This window comes from Dendrobates tinctorius, unplaced genomic scaffold (genome assembly GCF_039654945.1).
Source record: "Dendrobates tinctorius isolate UK_male_01 unplaced genomic scaffold, ASM3965494v1 ptg000089l, whole genome shotgun sequence".
Taxonomy (NCBI): Eukaryota; Metazoa; Chordata; class Amphibia; order Anura; family Dendrobatidae; genus Dendrobates; species Dendrobates tinctorius.
This window is the reverse complement of record NW_027361757.1, coordinates 25,443,191-25,461,391: the sequence shown is the minus strand read 5'-3', so window position 1 is coordinate 25,461,391 and position 18,201 is coordinate 25,443,191.

The window sequence follows — 18,201 nt, the reverse complement described above, 5'->3', positions numbered from 1 at the left end:
CGAGTTCCAGCAATGTCTACTGGTCTTTGGTAGTGCTTTCTAGCACAGGTACCTCCTTCTTAGTAACCGTGTTCCAGCACCGTCAGCTGGTCCTCGGTAGTGCCATTGGCTCTTGTTCCTTCTGCTGCCCCTCTGGGTTCCAGCACCATCAGCTGGTTCTCGGCAGTGTCTTTGGCACGGGTACTCCCTCCTGCCCAGCCTGGTTCCAGCACGCCAGCTGTTTCCGGGAAGTGTCAACGTCACTTTGTCACCAATACGTTGTCCTGTCGTGTTGCGGTCGGGTTTGCCGACTCTATGGTGCCTGCAGTTTATGGGCTTCCTATGTGGGCTGCGGGATCTGGTAACAGAGGCTGGTTCCGTAGTGCCAATTGGACAAGCACCCCCTGTAGGACTGTGGGTATCAGTAACTGCGGCCGGCTCGCAGCCTTGCAACTTTGTTTTTCATGGGTACCTTCTTCTACCCCTCTGGGTTCCAGCACCGTCAGCTGGTTCCAGGCAGAGCCTTTGGCCTAGGTGCCTACTTCTCGGTATCCGAGTTCCAGCAATGTCTGCTGGTCCTTGGTAGTGCTTTCTAGCACAGGTACCTCCTGCTTAGTAACCGTGTTCCAGCACCGTCAGCTGGTCCTCGGTAGTGCCATTGGCTCGTGTTCCTTCTGCTGCCCCTCCGGGTTCCAGCACCGTCAGCTGGTCCTCGGTAGTGCCATTGGCTCTTGTTCCTTCTGCTGCCCCTCCGGGTTCCAGCACCGTCAGCTGGTCCTCGCTAGTTCCATTGACTCTTGGAGCTTCTGCTAAGCATCCGGTTCCAGCACCAGTGCCTTTGGCTTAGGTGCCTCCTTCTCGGTATCTGAGTTCCAGCAACGTCTGCTGGTCCTTGGTAGTGCTTTCTAGCACAGGTACCTCCTGCTTAGTAACCGTGTTCCAGCACCGTCAGCTGGTCCTCGGTAGTGCCATTGGCTCGTGTTCCTTCTGCTGCCCCTCCGGGTTCCAGCACCGTCAGCTGGTCCTCGGTAGTGCCATTGGCTCTTGTTCCTTCTGCTGCCCCTCCGGGTTCCAGCACCGTCAGCTGGTCCTCGCTAGTTCCATTGACTCTTGGAGCTTCTGCTAAGCATCCGGGTTCCAGCACCAGTGCCTTTGGCTTAGGTGCCTCCTTCTCGGTATCTGAGTTCCAGCAACGTCTGCTGGTCCTTGGTAGTGCTTTCTAGCACAGGTACCTCCTGCTTAGTAACTGGGTTCCAGCACCATCAGCTGGTCCTCGGTAGTGCCATTGGCTCTTGTTCCTTCTGCTGCCCTTCCAGGTTCCAGCACCGTCAGCTGGTCCTCGCTAGTTCCATGGCTCTTGCAGCTTAGGCTACCCATCCGGGTTCCAGCACCGTCAGCTGGTTCTCGGCAGTTCCTCAGCCTTCTTGTACCTTCTGCTACATTTCCAAGTTCAAGCTTTTGGAAATGGTTTTTGTTTATTATCACTCTGGATCTCCCTGACGACAACCCTGAAGATGACGACCCTGAAGACCACCCCGAAGAAGACGACGACCACGAAAACGATGACCCTGAAGATGACGACCCGGAACACCACCCCGAAGAAGACCAAAAAGGTGACCCTGAAGAAGATGACCAAGAGGACAAAGAACATGAAGACAACCACCAAGATACAGAACAACAAGAGACAGAAGACCAAGAAGCAGACCAAGAAGCAGAAGACCAAGAAGCAGAAGACCAAGAAGCTGCAGAACAAAAACCAGAAGAACATTAAGCATAAGACTAAAAATCAGAGCAAAAGATATTATCTAAAGTATAAGCAGAAGAAGACTAAGCAGTATATGGGGGTGAGTCCGTTCCTCCTCGTGGTGCCCCTGGAAAATGCCTGCTGCTGCAGGCCAAGCTGAACGCGGACAAATCCTGTTGTAAATCTTTTGTGACAGGCAGAACGGAAGGTGTAATCTTCAAACTTTTATAGATAACAACTACAGGACGCCCGTCACAACTAAGAATATGATGAAGAAGAAGAATAGGAAGAAGATGAAGAAGTAGAATATGAAGCAGAATAATAGTTGAATAAGAAGAATATGAAGAATGTAAAAAAAAGAATAATAGGAAGAAGGTGAAGAAGAAGAAGATGAATAAGGTGAAGAAGAAGTTGATGAAGAAGATGCTGCTGCTGAGGATGATGAAGGAGAAAGTGTGGGAGAATTAAAAAAGAAGGTGAAGAGCATGGAAGTAGTGACACATACATATCTGACAAAATATAAAAAAGGTTAACATTGTCAATATCTTTGTAACTCCGAACGTCTTTAAAAAAAAAATGTATTCCTGCTATTCCATTTGATTGGGCTAAACCTCTATGCCTTTAATGTCTCCTCCACCTCCCCCAATACATTCTACATTATTCTTAGTTGTTTTTCTTCATGTAGAATTAACCTACAAGGAAAGAAAGGGTTTATTTTAATTCCGATATTTCTGTCCCATTGACTTGCATTGGTTTCCGGTATCGGAATCGGCGATACCCGATACTTTTTTGGTATCGGTCCGATCCAATCCGATCTGATATTTCACGATATCGAATGGTATCGCTCAACACTACTCGTGACATGTTGTACTTCACCTTAGTGGTAAAATTTCATTCATATAACTTGCATTTATGTTGTAAAAAAACGGAAATTTGGCGAAAATTTTGAAAATTTCACAATTTTCCAACTTTGAATTTTTATGCCCTTAAATCACAGAGATATGGCACAGAAAAAAACTTAATAAATAACATTTCCCACATGTTTACTTCACATCAGCACAATTTGGGAACCAAAATTTTTTTTGTTAGGAAGTTATAAGGGTTAAAAGTTGACCAACGATTTCTCATTTTTACAACACCATTTTATTTTTAGGGACCACATCACATTTGAAGTCACTTTGAGGGGTCTATATGATAGAAAATACCCAAAACTGACACCATTCTAAAAACTGCACACCTCAAGGTGCTCAAAACCACATTCAAGAAGTTTATTAACCCTTCAGGTGCTTCAAAGGAATTTTTTGAATGTTTAAAAAAAAAATGAACATTTTACTTTTTTTCACAAAAAAATTTCTTCAGGTCCAATTTTTGTCATTTTACCAAGGGTAACAGGAGAAATTGGACTGCAGAAGTTATTTTGAAATTTGTCTTGAGTATGCTGATACCTGATATGTGGGGGGAACCACTGTTTCGGCACATGGCAGAGCTCAGAAGGGAAGGAGCGCCGTTTGACTTTTTTGCTGCAAAATTGGCTGGAATTCAGATCGGATGCCATGTCACGTTTGGAGAGCCCCTGATGTGCCTAAACAGTGGAAACCCCCCACAATTGACCCCATTTTGGAAACTAGACCCCCCAAGGAACTTATCTAGATATGTGGTGAGAACGTTGAACCCCCAAGGGCTTCACAGAAGTTTATAACGTACAGCCGCACAATTAAAAAATCATATTTTTTCCACAAAAATGATCTTTTCACCCCCAAGTTTTATTTTCCCAAGGGTAATAGGGCCCTAAAAGTTATTGCGCAATTTGTCCTGAGTACGCTGATACCCCACATGTGGGGGTAAACCACTATTTGGGGGCATGGCAGAGCTCGGAAGGGAAGCAGCGCCATTTGACTTTTTTTGGCTGGAATTGAGATCGGACGCCATGTCGCGTTTGGAAATCCCCTGATGTGCCAAAACAGTGGGAACCCCCAACAAATGCCACGATTTTGGAAATTATACCCCCCAAGGAACTAGATGTGTGGTGAGCACTGATATCCCATATGTAGGAGAAAACTACTGTATGAGTGTGGGAGGAACGGCCCCCAACGAGTGGCCGGGCCGGAACCAAAGGAGCCGTCATCTGGGTTCCAGGGGGAACTGTCCCCAGGGGGCAGAATTCAGAGACGGGCGACTCTGACAGACAGATGGCCTAGGGGAGGGACAAGTATAAAGGGGGTGGGGAATTCCCTGGGCAATGAGTCAGCAGACAGATGCAGAGACAGAAGGAAACGGTGGAAGCAGCGGAGAACGAGAGCAACTCACCGGTGTCAGGGGGGACGCTCACGACAGACTCCAGTAGGACGGTACTGAGGCAGATACCCAGCGCTTGCTGCCCCGCTTTAGCCCGCGGCCCCTACAGCCTCAGTTCAGCCCGTGGCCGCTGCCGCCTCTTCTCAGCCCGCGGCTGCGGCCTGCCCGCGGTCGCCCGCGGCCACTACCCTCTCGCTCCAGCGCGCGGCTGCGGCCCGTCTCCCGCCACCCGCAGCTGCCCTGCCCTCACCAGAGGCCATGGCAAGTGCTACACCTCCGGCGGTCTCCATTGTCCTGCACCAGCCCGCACCCGAGGCTGGGCCTCCGCTGGCCGAGGGCCCCCGCCGCAGCCGTCAGCTGTGCAGGTGGCCAGTCCTGCACCACCACTCATCGGGGCTGCATGCCTCAGGCCAGGGGCTGCGGTCCACCCGTCCGAGGACCCCATCGGAGCCTGTGGGGCTTCAGCAGCATCAGTGTGCCGGAGCGCACGAAGACTCCATCATCGTCTCAGCAACTGGGCCCAGCAACTCCACGCCGAGAGACCACCAACCCGGACGGCGAGGGACATCTGAACACTAAGTTGACTTTATAGATAAGGACCCATAGTCGGCCATACCACGGCCCTATAGTAACCGGCCGTTGCCGGGAGTAGTCGTGTGCTAACGTTGGTGTATGCCTGTATCGAGCCCCTGCGAGGGCAACTCCTGTTACCCTTTTCTGCTTGGTGATCAGGCCAGGGCTGAGGAATGTTCCCTCTAGCCCCTATAAAGGTTAATACGCAAAGCAACTACCGTCTCGAGACTCGTCACTGTATCCTGCGCACCTGCGAGTACCACATTTGGCGTAGTCGGCAGGATGCAGTCTCCGAGCGCAGATGGCGGTGCGCCTGATCAGGGTGGGGCTGCGGGCTCTGCGGATGACGGTGGTCCCCGCTCCAGCATCTCCTTGGGGGTTATGTTGAGTAACTTGCCCCGGTTTTCCGGCTCCGACACCCTGTTATAGAGCTGGACCGAACGTATGCGGGGCCTCTTCTGTATGCATCCCATGACCCCTGATTTGGAGGCAGAGGTGGCCCTTATGGTGTTAGAGGGGAAAGCCCGGAAGTCAGTGATGTTGAGACCCCCGGGGCGACTTAACACCTTCACAAGGGTCTTACAAATCCTGGAAGAGACCCACGGGGACACAACAGCCGTGGGGGAGTTGAGAACCTGGTAGTTCAGTCGGATGCAGGGGGAAGGGAAGACCATCACCCAGTATATGAATGCCCTCCAGGAGCTACACACCGCCATAGAAAGGAAGGACGGAATGGGGGTAGGGCCAATTGACATCACCCTGCGTGACCTGTTAGTGACTGGACTCCGGGACCCGCTAATAAAACAGGCGTTGCGGGAACAGGTCCGGGTGAACCCAGGTTTAGCCTTCTCGGAGGTGGGGAGTCAGGCTCGGGTGCGAGAGAAGGAGCAGGGGATGACGGCTCCTGCGGGGAAGGCCCGGAGCCTGGAGCCCTCCACAAGTGCTGTCAAAGAACCTCGATAGATCGAGGAAATGAGACAAGAGCTGAAGAGTATCCGGGGCGAGCTAGCTTAGGTGAAGAAAAGAACGGAGCCTGCACCCTGTCGACCGTGCAACAAGACCGGGCCCTGGGGGCCTCGCAATACCCGGTGTTCTGAGTTCATTTCCCCTTCGTCACTGAGGTCTGGTGAACTCCCTATTCTGGTAAAGGAAGGTAATGAGCCTGATTATCAGTCACCTGAGCCTAATGATGATGACTGGCTGAGTGGAGTCACGGACTGGATATAAGGCTGTCGACGCCCTTCTGCCCTGCGGGTGATTTCTTTGTGGAATTCTAGGAGACCAGTCTGATTCCTGCTCCTCTAAAGCTAAGTTTTCTGCTTTGCCTTTTGCATTTGTGTTTTGTTTTTGTTTGCCTTGCTTTTCTGGATTCTGCCATTCCCTGCTGGGGTGAGCTGAATCTCCTTTTGCCGGTTGCTCTGTCTTCAGAATATTCCTGAGTACTGACATAGTCTTTTTGAAGCCTAGCGTCTTCAGGGCCTTTTTCACTGTCAGTCTGTTGGCTCTTATTTTCATAGGGTTTTTCACGGATTGCAGACAGCAGCCTTCCTGTCCTTTCCTATCTAGTTAGCTTGGGCCCCGTCTTTGCTCAGTCTATCTTTCTGTCTGTGTTGTGTTCTTTCTTCTTGCTTCACCATCATTATATGTGGGGGGCTGCCTTTTGCTTTGGGGTCTGCTCTGGGGCAGTTTAGATTTCCCTTTCTGTCTTTAGGCTATTTAGTCCTCTGGCTGTGATCGAGGGGTCTAGGGCATCGTAGGAACCCCCCACGGCTACTGCTAGTTGTGTTGATAGGTTCAGGGGTCTGCAATCCGATAGCTGCCAACCTCTCTGGTTTTCTGGACTTAGCTAGCATTTCTGTTTTTGCCTCCTACGGTGACTCAATCATAACAGAATCACCCGCCATACCGCAGATCCTAGGGTACTCAATAACAGGAAAGAATTGTGTTTAAAAAAAAAAAAAAAAAAAGATTGTGTATATTCTTTCCTCTATATCTCTGAGGCCGTCGGGGGAATTTTTTTTTCTCTCAATGGAGATAAAGCAATTGTCTGATCGTGTGGAGCAGCTCGCTGCGGAAGTGCGGGGAATTTCTGCCTACCTTGCTCGTTCGCATGGTGTTGAACCAAAGATCCCTACACCTGAAGTATTTTTTGGGGATCGATCTAAATTTTTGAGTTTCAAAAATAATTGTAAATTATTTTTTGCCTTGAAGCCTAACTCGTCAGGGAGCTCCGCGCAGCAGGTTAAAATTGTCATCTCTTTGCTGCGTGGCGATCCCCAGGATTGGGCGTTTTCTTTGAAACCAGATGATCCTATTCTGACTAATGTGAACGCATTCTTTCAAGCCTTGGGGTTGTTGTATGACGAACCTAATGCTAGTGATCAGGCTGAAAAGACCCTGTTGGCATTGAACCAGGGTCGAGATTCTGCAGAGTTGTACTGTCAAAAGTTCCGAAAGTGGGCGGTCCTTACTACCTGGAATGATAATGCCTTGGCTGCTCTCTTTCGGAAGGGTTTGTCAGAAGCCGTAAAAGATACTATGGTGGGATTTCCTGTTCCCTCTGGTCTGGACGATTCTATGTCATTAGCCATTCAGGTTGATCGGCGTTTACGTGAACGCAGGATTGCACGAGAGGTGTTACCACCGGTTGAACAGACGTCTGAACCTATGCAATGTGATAAAGTTTTGTCTAAGGCGCAATGTCAGGAGTTCAGAAAGCGTAATAAGATGTGTTTTTTCTGTGGAGATGCATCGCATGTTATTTCTGTTTGTCCTCAACGAGAGAAACGCTTTGCACACACGTTTTCTGTTGGTGGTGTTCAACCTAAGTTTCTTCTGGCAATTACTCTGATCTGCTCTCTGTCCACATTTTCCGCCAAGGCTTTTGTGGATTCGGGAGCAGCGCTAAACCTAATGGACTTGGATTTTGCTAAACGTTGTGGATTTCCGATGACACCTCTGCAGACGCCTATCACTTTGAGGGGGATTGATGATACTCCTTTGGCGAAAAATAAACCTCAGTTTTGGACCCAGGTGGTCATGCGGGTCGCCCCAGACCATCAAGAAAATTGCAGATTTTTGGTGTTGCATGGTCTGCATTATGCCGTTGTTCTGGGGTTTCCCTGGTTGCAAATTCATAATCCAGTTTTGGATTGGAAATCTGTGTCTGTGGTGAGTTGGGGTTGTCGGTGTGCCTTTAGTGAGGCTCCGGTTTTTTCCACCTCTCCTCAGTCGCATGATGTTCCTGACTATTTGGCGGACTTTTATGATGTATTTAGTGAGAATGAGTCTGTGTCCTTGCCTCCTCATAGGAGTTATGACTGTGCAATTGAACGGAGCCCGGGGTGTAAATTCCCCAAGGGTCGGCTCTTCAATTTATCTGGACCCGAGCACGAGGCTATGCGGTCCTATATTAAGGAGGCATTGGAGAAGGGTCATATTAGACCATCCTCTTCACCCTGAGGTGCCGGTTTTTTTTTGTGGCCAAAAAGGATTGTTCTTTAAGGCCTTGTATTGATTATCGTGCCCTCAACAAAATTACTATTAAATATCAGTATCCGTTACCCTTGATTTCGGATCTATTCTCTAGAGTTAGAGGTGCTTGCTGGTTTACCAAGCTTGACCTCAGGGGGGTGTATAATCTTATCCGCATTAAGCAGGGGGATGAATGGAAGATGGCGTTTAATACTCCGGAGGGACATTTTGAGTACCTGGTGATGCCTTTTGGGCTCACTAATGCCCCTTCTGTCTTCCAGTGCTTCATGAACGATATTTTCTGAGACTTTGTCGATAAATTTTTGATTATCTATCTGGATGATATTTTGATCTTCTCCAAAGATTGGGATTCTCATGTGGAACATATTCGGACTGTGTTCCGGATCTTGAGGGAGAATTCCCTGTATGTCAAAGGATCGAAACGCCTTTTTGGAGTACAGAGGATTTCATTTTTGGGATTTATTTTGTCTCCGTCAACTATTGAAATGGACCCGGCCAAGGTACAGGCCATTTATGATTGGGTTCAGCCCACTTCTTTGAAGGCCCTCCAGAAGTTTTTTGGTTTTGCTAATTTTTATCGGAAATATATAGCAAAATTTTCTAGTATTGCCAAGCCATTGACTGATCTGACTAAGAAGGGTGCTGATGTGTTGAATTGGTCTCCGGAGGCTGTTGTTTCCTTTCTGGAGCTGAAGCGAAGATTTACCTCCGCCCCAGTTTTGCGGCAACCTGATGTCTCACTCCCGTTCCAGGTAGAGGTGGATGCTTCTGAGATTGGTGCAGGAGCTGTTTTGTCCCAAAAGGATCCTGTAACATATAAAATGAATCCCTGTGCTTTCTTTTCCCGAAAGTTCTCTCCATCTGAACGTAACTATGATGTGGGGAATCGAGAACTGTTGGCCATGAAATGGGCATTTGAGGAGTGGAGACATTGGTTGGAGGGAGCTAAACATCAAGTTGTGGTCCTCGCTGACCACAAGAATTTGATTTACCTAGAGTCGGCTAAACGCTTGAACCCTAGACAGGCTAGGTGGGCCTTGTTTTTTACACGTTTTGATTTTGTGGTCTCTTTTCCTCCCGGAACTAAGAATGTCAAGGCAGACGCCCTCTCTAGGAGTTTCTTTGCTGATTCTCCTGTGGTGACCAAGCCTGCTACCATCTTAGGCGAAGGGGTAGTTCTTTCTGCCATCTCACCCAATTTGAGACTTGCTCTGCAAGAGTTCCAGGAGGACAAACCTGAGCGTTGTCCCAGTGGAAAGTTGTATGTTCCTGACCAGTGGAAGAAGAGAGTGATGTCTGAAGTTCATTGCTCTGCATTGGCTGGTCATCATGGTATTTTTGGTACTAGAGATCTGGTGAGTCAATCTTTTTGGTGGCCCACCTTGTCTCATGATGTCAGGAATTTTGTGCAGTCCTGTGGGACTTGCTCCCGGTCTAAATCTTGTTCTCGCTCTAGTGGGTTGTTGATGCCTTTGCCGGTCCCCAGGAGGTCATGGACCCATATTTCAATGGATTTCATCTCTGATATGCCGGTCTCTCAAAGAATGACTGTTATTTGGGTGATTTGTGATAGGTTCTCTAAGATGGTTCATCTTGTACCACTCCCTAAGTTGCCGTCTTCCTCTGAGTTGGTGCCCCTGTTTTTGCAACAGGTGGTTCGCTTGCACGGGATTCCTGAGAACATTGTATCTGACAGAGGAGTTCAGTTTGTGTCTAGATTTTGGAGGACTTTCTGTTCCAAGCTGGGAATTCAGTTGTCCTTCTCTGCTTTTCACCCCCAGACCAATGGGCAGACAGAGAGAACAAACCAGACCTTGGAGTGGTATTTGAGATGTTTTATTTCTGCTGATCAGGATGATTGGGTTTCATTTTTGCCCTTGGCCGAATTTACTTTAAATAATAGAGCTATTTCTGCCACTTTGATGTCACCTTTTTTTTGTAACTTTGGTTTTCACCCTCGATTTTCTTCAGGGCAGGTGGAGCCTTCTGCCTGCCCAGGTGTTGACACTGTGGTGGAGAGAATGCACCAGATCTGGGACCAAGTGGTGGATAAGTTATCTCTCTCCCAGGAAAACGCCCAGCGGTTTTCCAATCGACATAGGACCATTGGTCCCCAGTTTAAGATTGGTGATATGGTGTGGTTATCATCAAAAAATATTGCTATGAAGGTGGCTTCTCCTAAGTTTAAGCCTAGATTTTTTGGACCTTACAAGATTTTGGAGATTATTAATCCGGTCTCTTTTCGTTTGGCTCTTCCTGTCACATTTAAAATCCATAATGTGTTCCATAAGTCCTTGTTGAAGAGGTTTGTTGAACCAGTTGTTCCTGGGGTGGCACCTCCGGACCCTGTATTGGTTGAAGGTAACATAGAATATGAGGTAGAGAAAATACTGGATTCCCGTCTGGCTAGACGGAGACTCCAGTATTTGGTTAAGTGGAAGGGTTATGGTCAGGAGGATAATTCCTGGGTCTCTGCCTCTGATATTCATGCCAAAAGATTGGTGCGTGCCTTTCATCGGGCTCACCCTGATCGCCCTGGTGGCGTGGTTGAGGGTTCGGTGACCCCTCCTCAAGGGGGAGGTACTGTTGTGAGTTCATTTTCCCCTTCGTCACTGAGGTCTGGTGAACTCCCTATTCTGGTAAAGGAAGGTAATGAGCCTGATTATCAGGCACCTGAGCCTAATGATGATGACTGGCTGAGTGGAGTCACGGACTGGATATAAGGCTGCCGACGCCCTTCTGCCCTGCGGGTGATTTCTTTGTGGACTTCTAGGAGACCAGTCTGATTCCTGCTCCTCTAAAGCTAAGTTTTCTGCTTTGCCTTTTGCATTTGTGTTTTGTTTTTGTTTGCCTTGCTTTTCTGGATTCTGCCATTCCCTGCTGGGGTGAGCTGAATCTCCTTTTGCCGGTTGCTCTGTCTTCAGAATATTCCTGAGTACTGACATAGTCTTTTTGAAGCCTAGCGTCTTCAGGGCCTTTTTCACTGTCAGTCTGTTGGCTCTTATTTTCATAGGGTTTTTCACGGATTGCAGACAGCAGCCTTCCTGTCCTTTCCTATCTAGTTAGCTTGGGCCCCGTCTTTGCTCAGTCTATCTTTCTGTCTGTGTTGTGTTCTTTCTTCTTGCTTCACCGTCATTATATGTGGGGGGCTGCCTTTTGCTTTGGGGTCTGCTCTGGGGCAGTTTAGATTTCCCTTTCTGTCTTTAGGCTATTTAGTCCTCCAGCTGTGATCGAGGGGTCTAGGGCATCGTAGGAACCCCCTACGGCTACTGCTAGTTGTGTTGATAGGTTCAGGGGTCTGCAATCCGATAGCTGCCAACCTCTTTGGTTTTCTGGACTTAGCTAGCATTTCTGTTTTTGCCTCCTACGGTAACTCAATCATAACAACCTGGGGCGGCCGAGCCTCACCGCTCCGGTGTTATGAGTGTGGAGAACAGGGCCACTTCGCATGGGAGTGTCCGCGGTGGGGGAAATACCCACCCCGGTGGACATTAAACTAGAGGGCTCCGGGCATGGGGGACACCGCTCGGAGCCGGAAACCACAGCAAGGGGTCATGGGAGTCCCGAAGAACTGGTCGCTAAGTGCCCAATCGTATGGGCCGAAGTCAAAGGTCGTGCTGTACGATGCCTGGTGGATACAGGGTCGCAGGTAACAACCATGCCAGCCATGTACAGTGGGGCAAAAAAGTATTTAGTCAGTCAGCAATAGTGCAAGTTCCACCACTTAAAAAGATGAGAGGCGTCTGTAATTTACATCATAGGTAGACCTCAACTATGGAAGACAAACTGAGAAAAAAAAATCCAGAAAATCACATTGTCTGTTTTTTTTTCATTTTATTTGCATATTATGGTGGAAAATAAGTATTTGGTCAGAAACAAGCAATCAAGATTTCTGGCTCTCACAGACCTGTAACTTCTTCTTTAAGAGTCTCCTCTTTCCTCCACTCATTACCTGTAGTAATGGCACCTGTTTAAACTTGTTATCAGTATAAAAAGACACCTGTGCACACCCTCAAACAGTCTGACTCCAAACTCCACTATGGTGAAGACCAAAGAGCTGTCAAAGGACACCAGAAACAAAATTGTAGCCCTGCACCAGGCTGGGAAGACTGAATCTGCAATAGCCAACCAGCTTGGAGTGAAGAAATCAACTGTGGGAGCAATAATTAGAAAATGGAAGACATACAAGGCCACTGATAATCTCCCTCGATCTGGTGCTCCACGCAAAATCCCACCCCATGGGGTCAGAATGATCACAAGAACGGTGAGCAAAAATCCCAGAACCACGCAGGGGGACCTAGTGAATGAACTGCAGAGAGCTGGGACCAATGTAACAAGGCCTACCATAAGTAACACACTACGCCACCATGGACTCAGATCCTGCAGTGCCAGACGTGTCCCACTGCTTAAGCCTGTACATGTCCGGGCCTGTCTGAAGTTTGCTAGAGAGCATTTGGATGATCCAGAGGAGTTTTGGGAGAATGTCCTATGGTCTGATGAAACCAAACTGGAACTGTTTGGTAGAAACACAACTTGTTGTGTTTGGAGGAAAAAGAATACTGAGTTGCATCTATCAAACACCATACCTACTGTAAAGCATGGTGGTGGAAACATCATGCTCTGGGGCTGTTTCTCTGCAAAGGGGCCAGGACGACTGATCCGGGTACATGAAAGAATGAATGGGGCCATGTATCGTGAGATTTTGAGTGCAAACCTCCTTCCATCAGCAAGGGCATTGAAGATGAAACGTGGCTGGGTCTTTCAACATGACAATGATCCAAAGCACACCGCCAGGGCAACGAAGGAGTGGCTTCGTAAGAAGCATTTCAAGGTCCTGGAGTGGCCTAGCCAGTCTCCAGATCTCAACCCTATAGAAAACCTTTGGAGGGAGTTGAAAGTCCATGTTGCCAAGCGAAAAGCCAAAAACATCACTGCTCTAGAGGAGATCTGCATGGAGGAATGGGCCAACATACCAACAACAGTGTGTGGCAACCTTGTGAAGACTTACAGAAAACGTTTGACCTCTGTCATTGCCAACAAAGGATATATCACAAAGTATTGAGATGAAATTTTGTTTCTGACCAAATACTTATTTTCCACCATAATATGCAAATAAAATGAAAAAAAAAACAGACAATGTGATTTTCTGGATTTTTTTTTCTCAGTTTGTCTCCCATAGTTGAGGTCTACCTATGATGTAAATTACAGACGCCTCTCATCTTTTTAAGTGGTGGAACTTGCACTATTGCTGACTGACTAAATACTTTTTTGCCCCACTGTATTTCTGACAGCATTTTCCAGAGGCAGCAAGGCCCCAATGGGGGCCTATGATACGACTAGTGGCCGCAAACCTACTGCCGGTACCGGTTGCTGGAGTGGTGTGGCTTCAGATGACTTTGTGTGGTAAATCCCTCAGCCGCCAGGGAGTGGTCTTGACCCAAGGAGAAACTGACGACCGGCATCCAATCATCTTGGGCATGAACATCCTGCGGGAGTTTGGCAATCTACTCCTCAACGATGTCACGCAGGAAACCCTTAGTCAGTGGCGTTCTCGCACGGCCCAGGGGCAGATCTTCAAGCAGTTGGAACAGGAGGCGCGAGTGCTCCAGGAGCATCAGGAGGGTGAGGCGATGGGCAAGGTCATCGCACCGGCGGCCCCTCCGTTCGTGCTTCCTCCGGGGCAGACGGTGGTGGCTCTGCCGATCCGCGCCCCGATAGGCGTGTAGGTGCAGGTGGAACCGTGTTACTCGGAACGCCTGCACCCGGGCATCCTGGTGGACCGCTCCCTGGCCATAGTGCGGGAGGGGACCGTCTTGGTACGTTGTGTCAACCTGGAAGACCAGAATATCACCTTGAAGCCGGGCTGAAGTGGCCAAATTAGTAAGGCCCTTGGAGGAGATGCTGCTGGACCCCGCAGTACAGTTGGGAGTGCAACCTGAAGATCCCTGGGTAGTAACGGTGCGAACCCAGCAGGCTGCCGCTTCCTCGATCCAAGAGAAAGATGGAGTCATCTTGGAGAGAATGCGGGCTGAACTTTCCGGCCTAGCTCCAGCTCAGCTTCTCCAAGTAGAGACGCTTCTCGGACAATATTACAGCATCTTCGCCAGTCACGAAGATGACTTTGGATGTACCATGGCCATCACGCATGGGATTCCTACGGCAGGAGCGACTCCCATCCGGGAGCGTTATCGACAAATACCACCGCAGCTATACCAGGAAGTGAAGACTCTGTTAGCACAAATGCTCCGGAAGGGGGTCATACGGGAAAGCCAAAGTCCCTGGGCGGCTCCTATCGTCCTAGTTCGGAAGAAGGATGGCACTCTGCGTTTCTGTGTGGATTATCGCAAGTTGAATGCCTGCACCATCAAGGATTCGTATCCCCTGCCCCGCATAGAAGAATCTCTGTCTGCCCTAGGGAACGCGATGTACTTTTCAACCCTTGACCTGGCCAGTGGGTACTGGCAGGTGCCAATGTCGGAGGAAGACAGAGCCAAGACGGCATTCATCCTTCCCATGGGATTGTTCGAATTTAACCGAATGCCGTTTGGGCTGACCAACTCCCCAGGCACTTTCCAGCGTTGATGGAGCGGTGTCTAGGAGACCTCAACTTCGAAGCCACGCTGATATATCTGGATGACATTATCATCTATTCCGCCACATTTGAGGATCACCTGAGGCGGTTGGGGCAGGTGCTCGGCCGGCTGCAGAAGTACAGGTTAAAGGTAAAGCCCCAGAAGTGCCACCTGTTCCGCATCCAGATCGAGTACCAGGGGCATACTGTCTCGACCGAAGGAGTCCGGCCGTCCCTGGAAAAGGTCGCCGCCATCCAGGGGTGGCCTACCCCCGAGATGGTGAAGGACGTGCGGGCCTTCTTGGGGCTGGCCGGCTACTACCGTCGGTTCGTAAAGAATTTTGCACGCCGAGCACGAGCCCTGCAGGACCTGCTGAAGGGGGCTCCCGCCGGGGCGAATGGACAGAAGATCCAGTGGCAGCAATCGCAAGAGGACGCGTTTCAAGATCTCAAAGCTGCCCTCTTGGATGCCCCGATGCTGGCGTACACGGATTTCTCGCATCCGTTCATCCTGCATACTGACGGGAGCCTCCAGGGACTAGGAGCTGTGTTGTCACAGGTGCGGGACGGCCCGGAGAGGGTGCTCGCCTATGGTAGCCGGTCACTGCACGACTCAGAACGCAACCCGGACAATTACAGCTCCTTTAAGCTCGAGCTCCTCGCGGTGGTGTGGGCAATGACAGAGCGATTCGCCGAGTACCTGGCGAGCTCCCAAGTAGTGGTGCGGACTGACAACAACCTGTTAGCCCACTTGGAGAATGCCAAGCTGGGGGCCCTGGAGCAGCGGTGGGTGGCTCGGATGGGCAAGTTCAAGTATAAAATCATCTACAAACGGGGAGCTGAAAACGTGCATATCGACGAGCTCTCCAGGATCCGACACATCACACCAGGGCGGAATCGAGATGACGAATTGGAATCAGATGAGACGCCATTCACCCTCACCCTGCCGCGCTTACAGCCACCACGCAAGGAATGTCTTGGTCAGGACTCCTGGGGGGGATGCTGGAACAACCCCTCGACGACTGGATCCGGCAGCAACAAGAAATTGGACTCCTGTGCCAATGGGTGGCCACCAGGAAGTTGCCCATGAGCTCACAGAGACAGACTTTGTCCCAAGATATGCTACTGATGTTATGCCAGTGGGAAAAACTAGCTCTTAAGAAAGGACTTCTATATCGAAAAGCCGTATCGCGGATCACGTCAGCTCCATTGCAGCAGGTAGTCGTACCCGGAGCCCATCTCAACCAACTGGCCCGAGAAGCCCATGAGAAGGGGGCCCATTTTGGTGCACAAAAAACTTTACAATGGCTGGAGCAGATAGTGTACCACCCACGCTTATACGCTACGGTAGAAGAGGTGTGTCGGACCTGCCGCCCGTGCGAACTCGCTAAACCCCCCGCGCAACGAGCTCCGATGCAAACTATTGTAACATTAGCCCCTTTGGAGCTCCTTACGGTGGACTATCTGACTATAAGTCCCGCCTATCAAGGGTTCGAACATTGCCTCGTTATGGTGGACCATTTTACCAAGTTCGCCGTGGTCACCCCCACCCGGGATCAAACAGCGGAGTCGGCCGCCTACGCAATTTGTAAGAACTTTATTCACGTGTACGGCTGCCCACAAAGAATGCATTCCGATCAAGGAGCGTGCTGCCTAGGAAAAGTTATGGAGGAGCTACACCATCTTTACGGTATCGGGAAATTGCGGACCACACCGTACCACCCGCAGGGAAAAGGAGCCAGCAAGCGATTCAATCGGATGCTCAATCAAATGCTACGTACCCTGGAGAGCGACCGCAAGGCCCGCTGGCCTGAATATGTCCCCGAGCTGGTGTGGGTATATAACAACCGGGTGCATCTGGTTACACCCCCTACTCACTGCTGTTCGGCCGGGAAGGCAAAGGAATTACGGAAGTGGAATTGAACCCGGAGGAGCCCCAACCCTGGACCGGGGTATCCTCATGGGTCCGAAATCACCGGCACCGACTGCAGACCCTCCATCGCATCGTCCATACAAAGCTCCAGGATCTAGAACACCAGGGGGGAGCACTGACCCCACCCATTGACTTTCAGACTGGGGATCGGGTACTCCATCAACGCCCCCAAAACAAGCTGGAAACACGGTGGGAAGTAAACCAGTACCGGGTGCTGCGTCGAGTATGCCCCGATGGGCCCGTGTATGAAGTACAATCCGAAGGAAGCGACGCGCCTGTCACTCGGGTTGTGCACCGTAACATGTTACGACCTTGTATGTCCACCGATCCCCCACATCTCGAACTCACACCCCAGGTCCCCGACCCTCTGCCCCCGGTTTGGGACCTGGATGATGAAGAGGACCCTCCCGTCTCCTCCACAAGTCGCCCTGCTAGTAGCCCTACAGCAGACCCAGACCTCCCACCAGAACCCACCATTCGACCACCCTCCACCAGAAGACTCCACCACACCCGAGCTTCGACACTCCGAGCGGTCAACAGCTGGCAAACCCCCTGAACGGTATGAACAGGACCAGTTTGTATGGCGACAAGGACTATCATCCCAAACAGCTAACCCGAGTACTGTATACGAGAACCCTCGCCCGAGGACTGGCGAGCATACAAGGCGGGAGAGTGTGGGAGGAACGGCCCCCAACGAGTGGCCGGGCCGGAACCAAAGAAGCCGTCATCTAGGTTCTGGGGGAAACTGTCCCCGGGGGGCAGAATTCAGAGACGGGCGACCCTGACAGACAGATGGCCTAGGGGAGGGACAAGTATAAAGGGGCGGGGAATTCCCCGGGCAATGAGTCAGCAGACAGACGCAGAGACAGGAGACGGTGGAAGCAGCGGAGAACGAGAGCAACTCACCGGTGTCAGGGGGGACGCTCACGACAGACTCCAGTAGGATGGTACCGAGGCGGATACCCAGCGCCTGCTGACCCGCTTCAGCCCACGGCCCCTGCGGCCTCAGTTCAGCCCGCGGCCGCTGCCACCTCTTCTCAGCCCGTGGCCGCTGCCGCCTCTTCTCAGCCCGTGGCTGCGGCCTGCCCGCGGTCGCCCGCGGCCACTACCCTCTCGCTCCAGCCCGCGGCTGCGGCCCGTCTCCTGCCACCCGCAGCCACCCTGCCCTCACCAGAGGCAGCGGCAAGTGCTACACCGCTGTCGGTCTCCATTGTCCTGCACCGGCCCGCACCCGAGACTGAGCCTCCGCTGGCCGAGGGCCCCCGCCGCAGCCGTCAGCTGTGCAGGTGGCCAGCCCTGCGCCACCACTCAGCGGGGTAGCGTGCCTCAGGCCAGGGGCTGCGGTCCACCCGTCCGAGGACGCCATCGGAGCCTGTGGGGCTTCAGCAGCATCAGTGCGCCGGAGCGCACGAAGACTCCATCATCGTCTCAGCAACTGGGCCCAGCAACTCCACACCGAGAGACCACCAACCCAGACGGCGAGGGACATCCGAACGCTAAGTTGACTTTATAGATAAGGACCCGTAGTCGGCCATACCGCGGCCCTATAGTGACTGGCCGTTGTCGGGAGTAGTCGTGTGCTAAAGTTGGTGTATGCCTGTATCGAGCCCC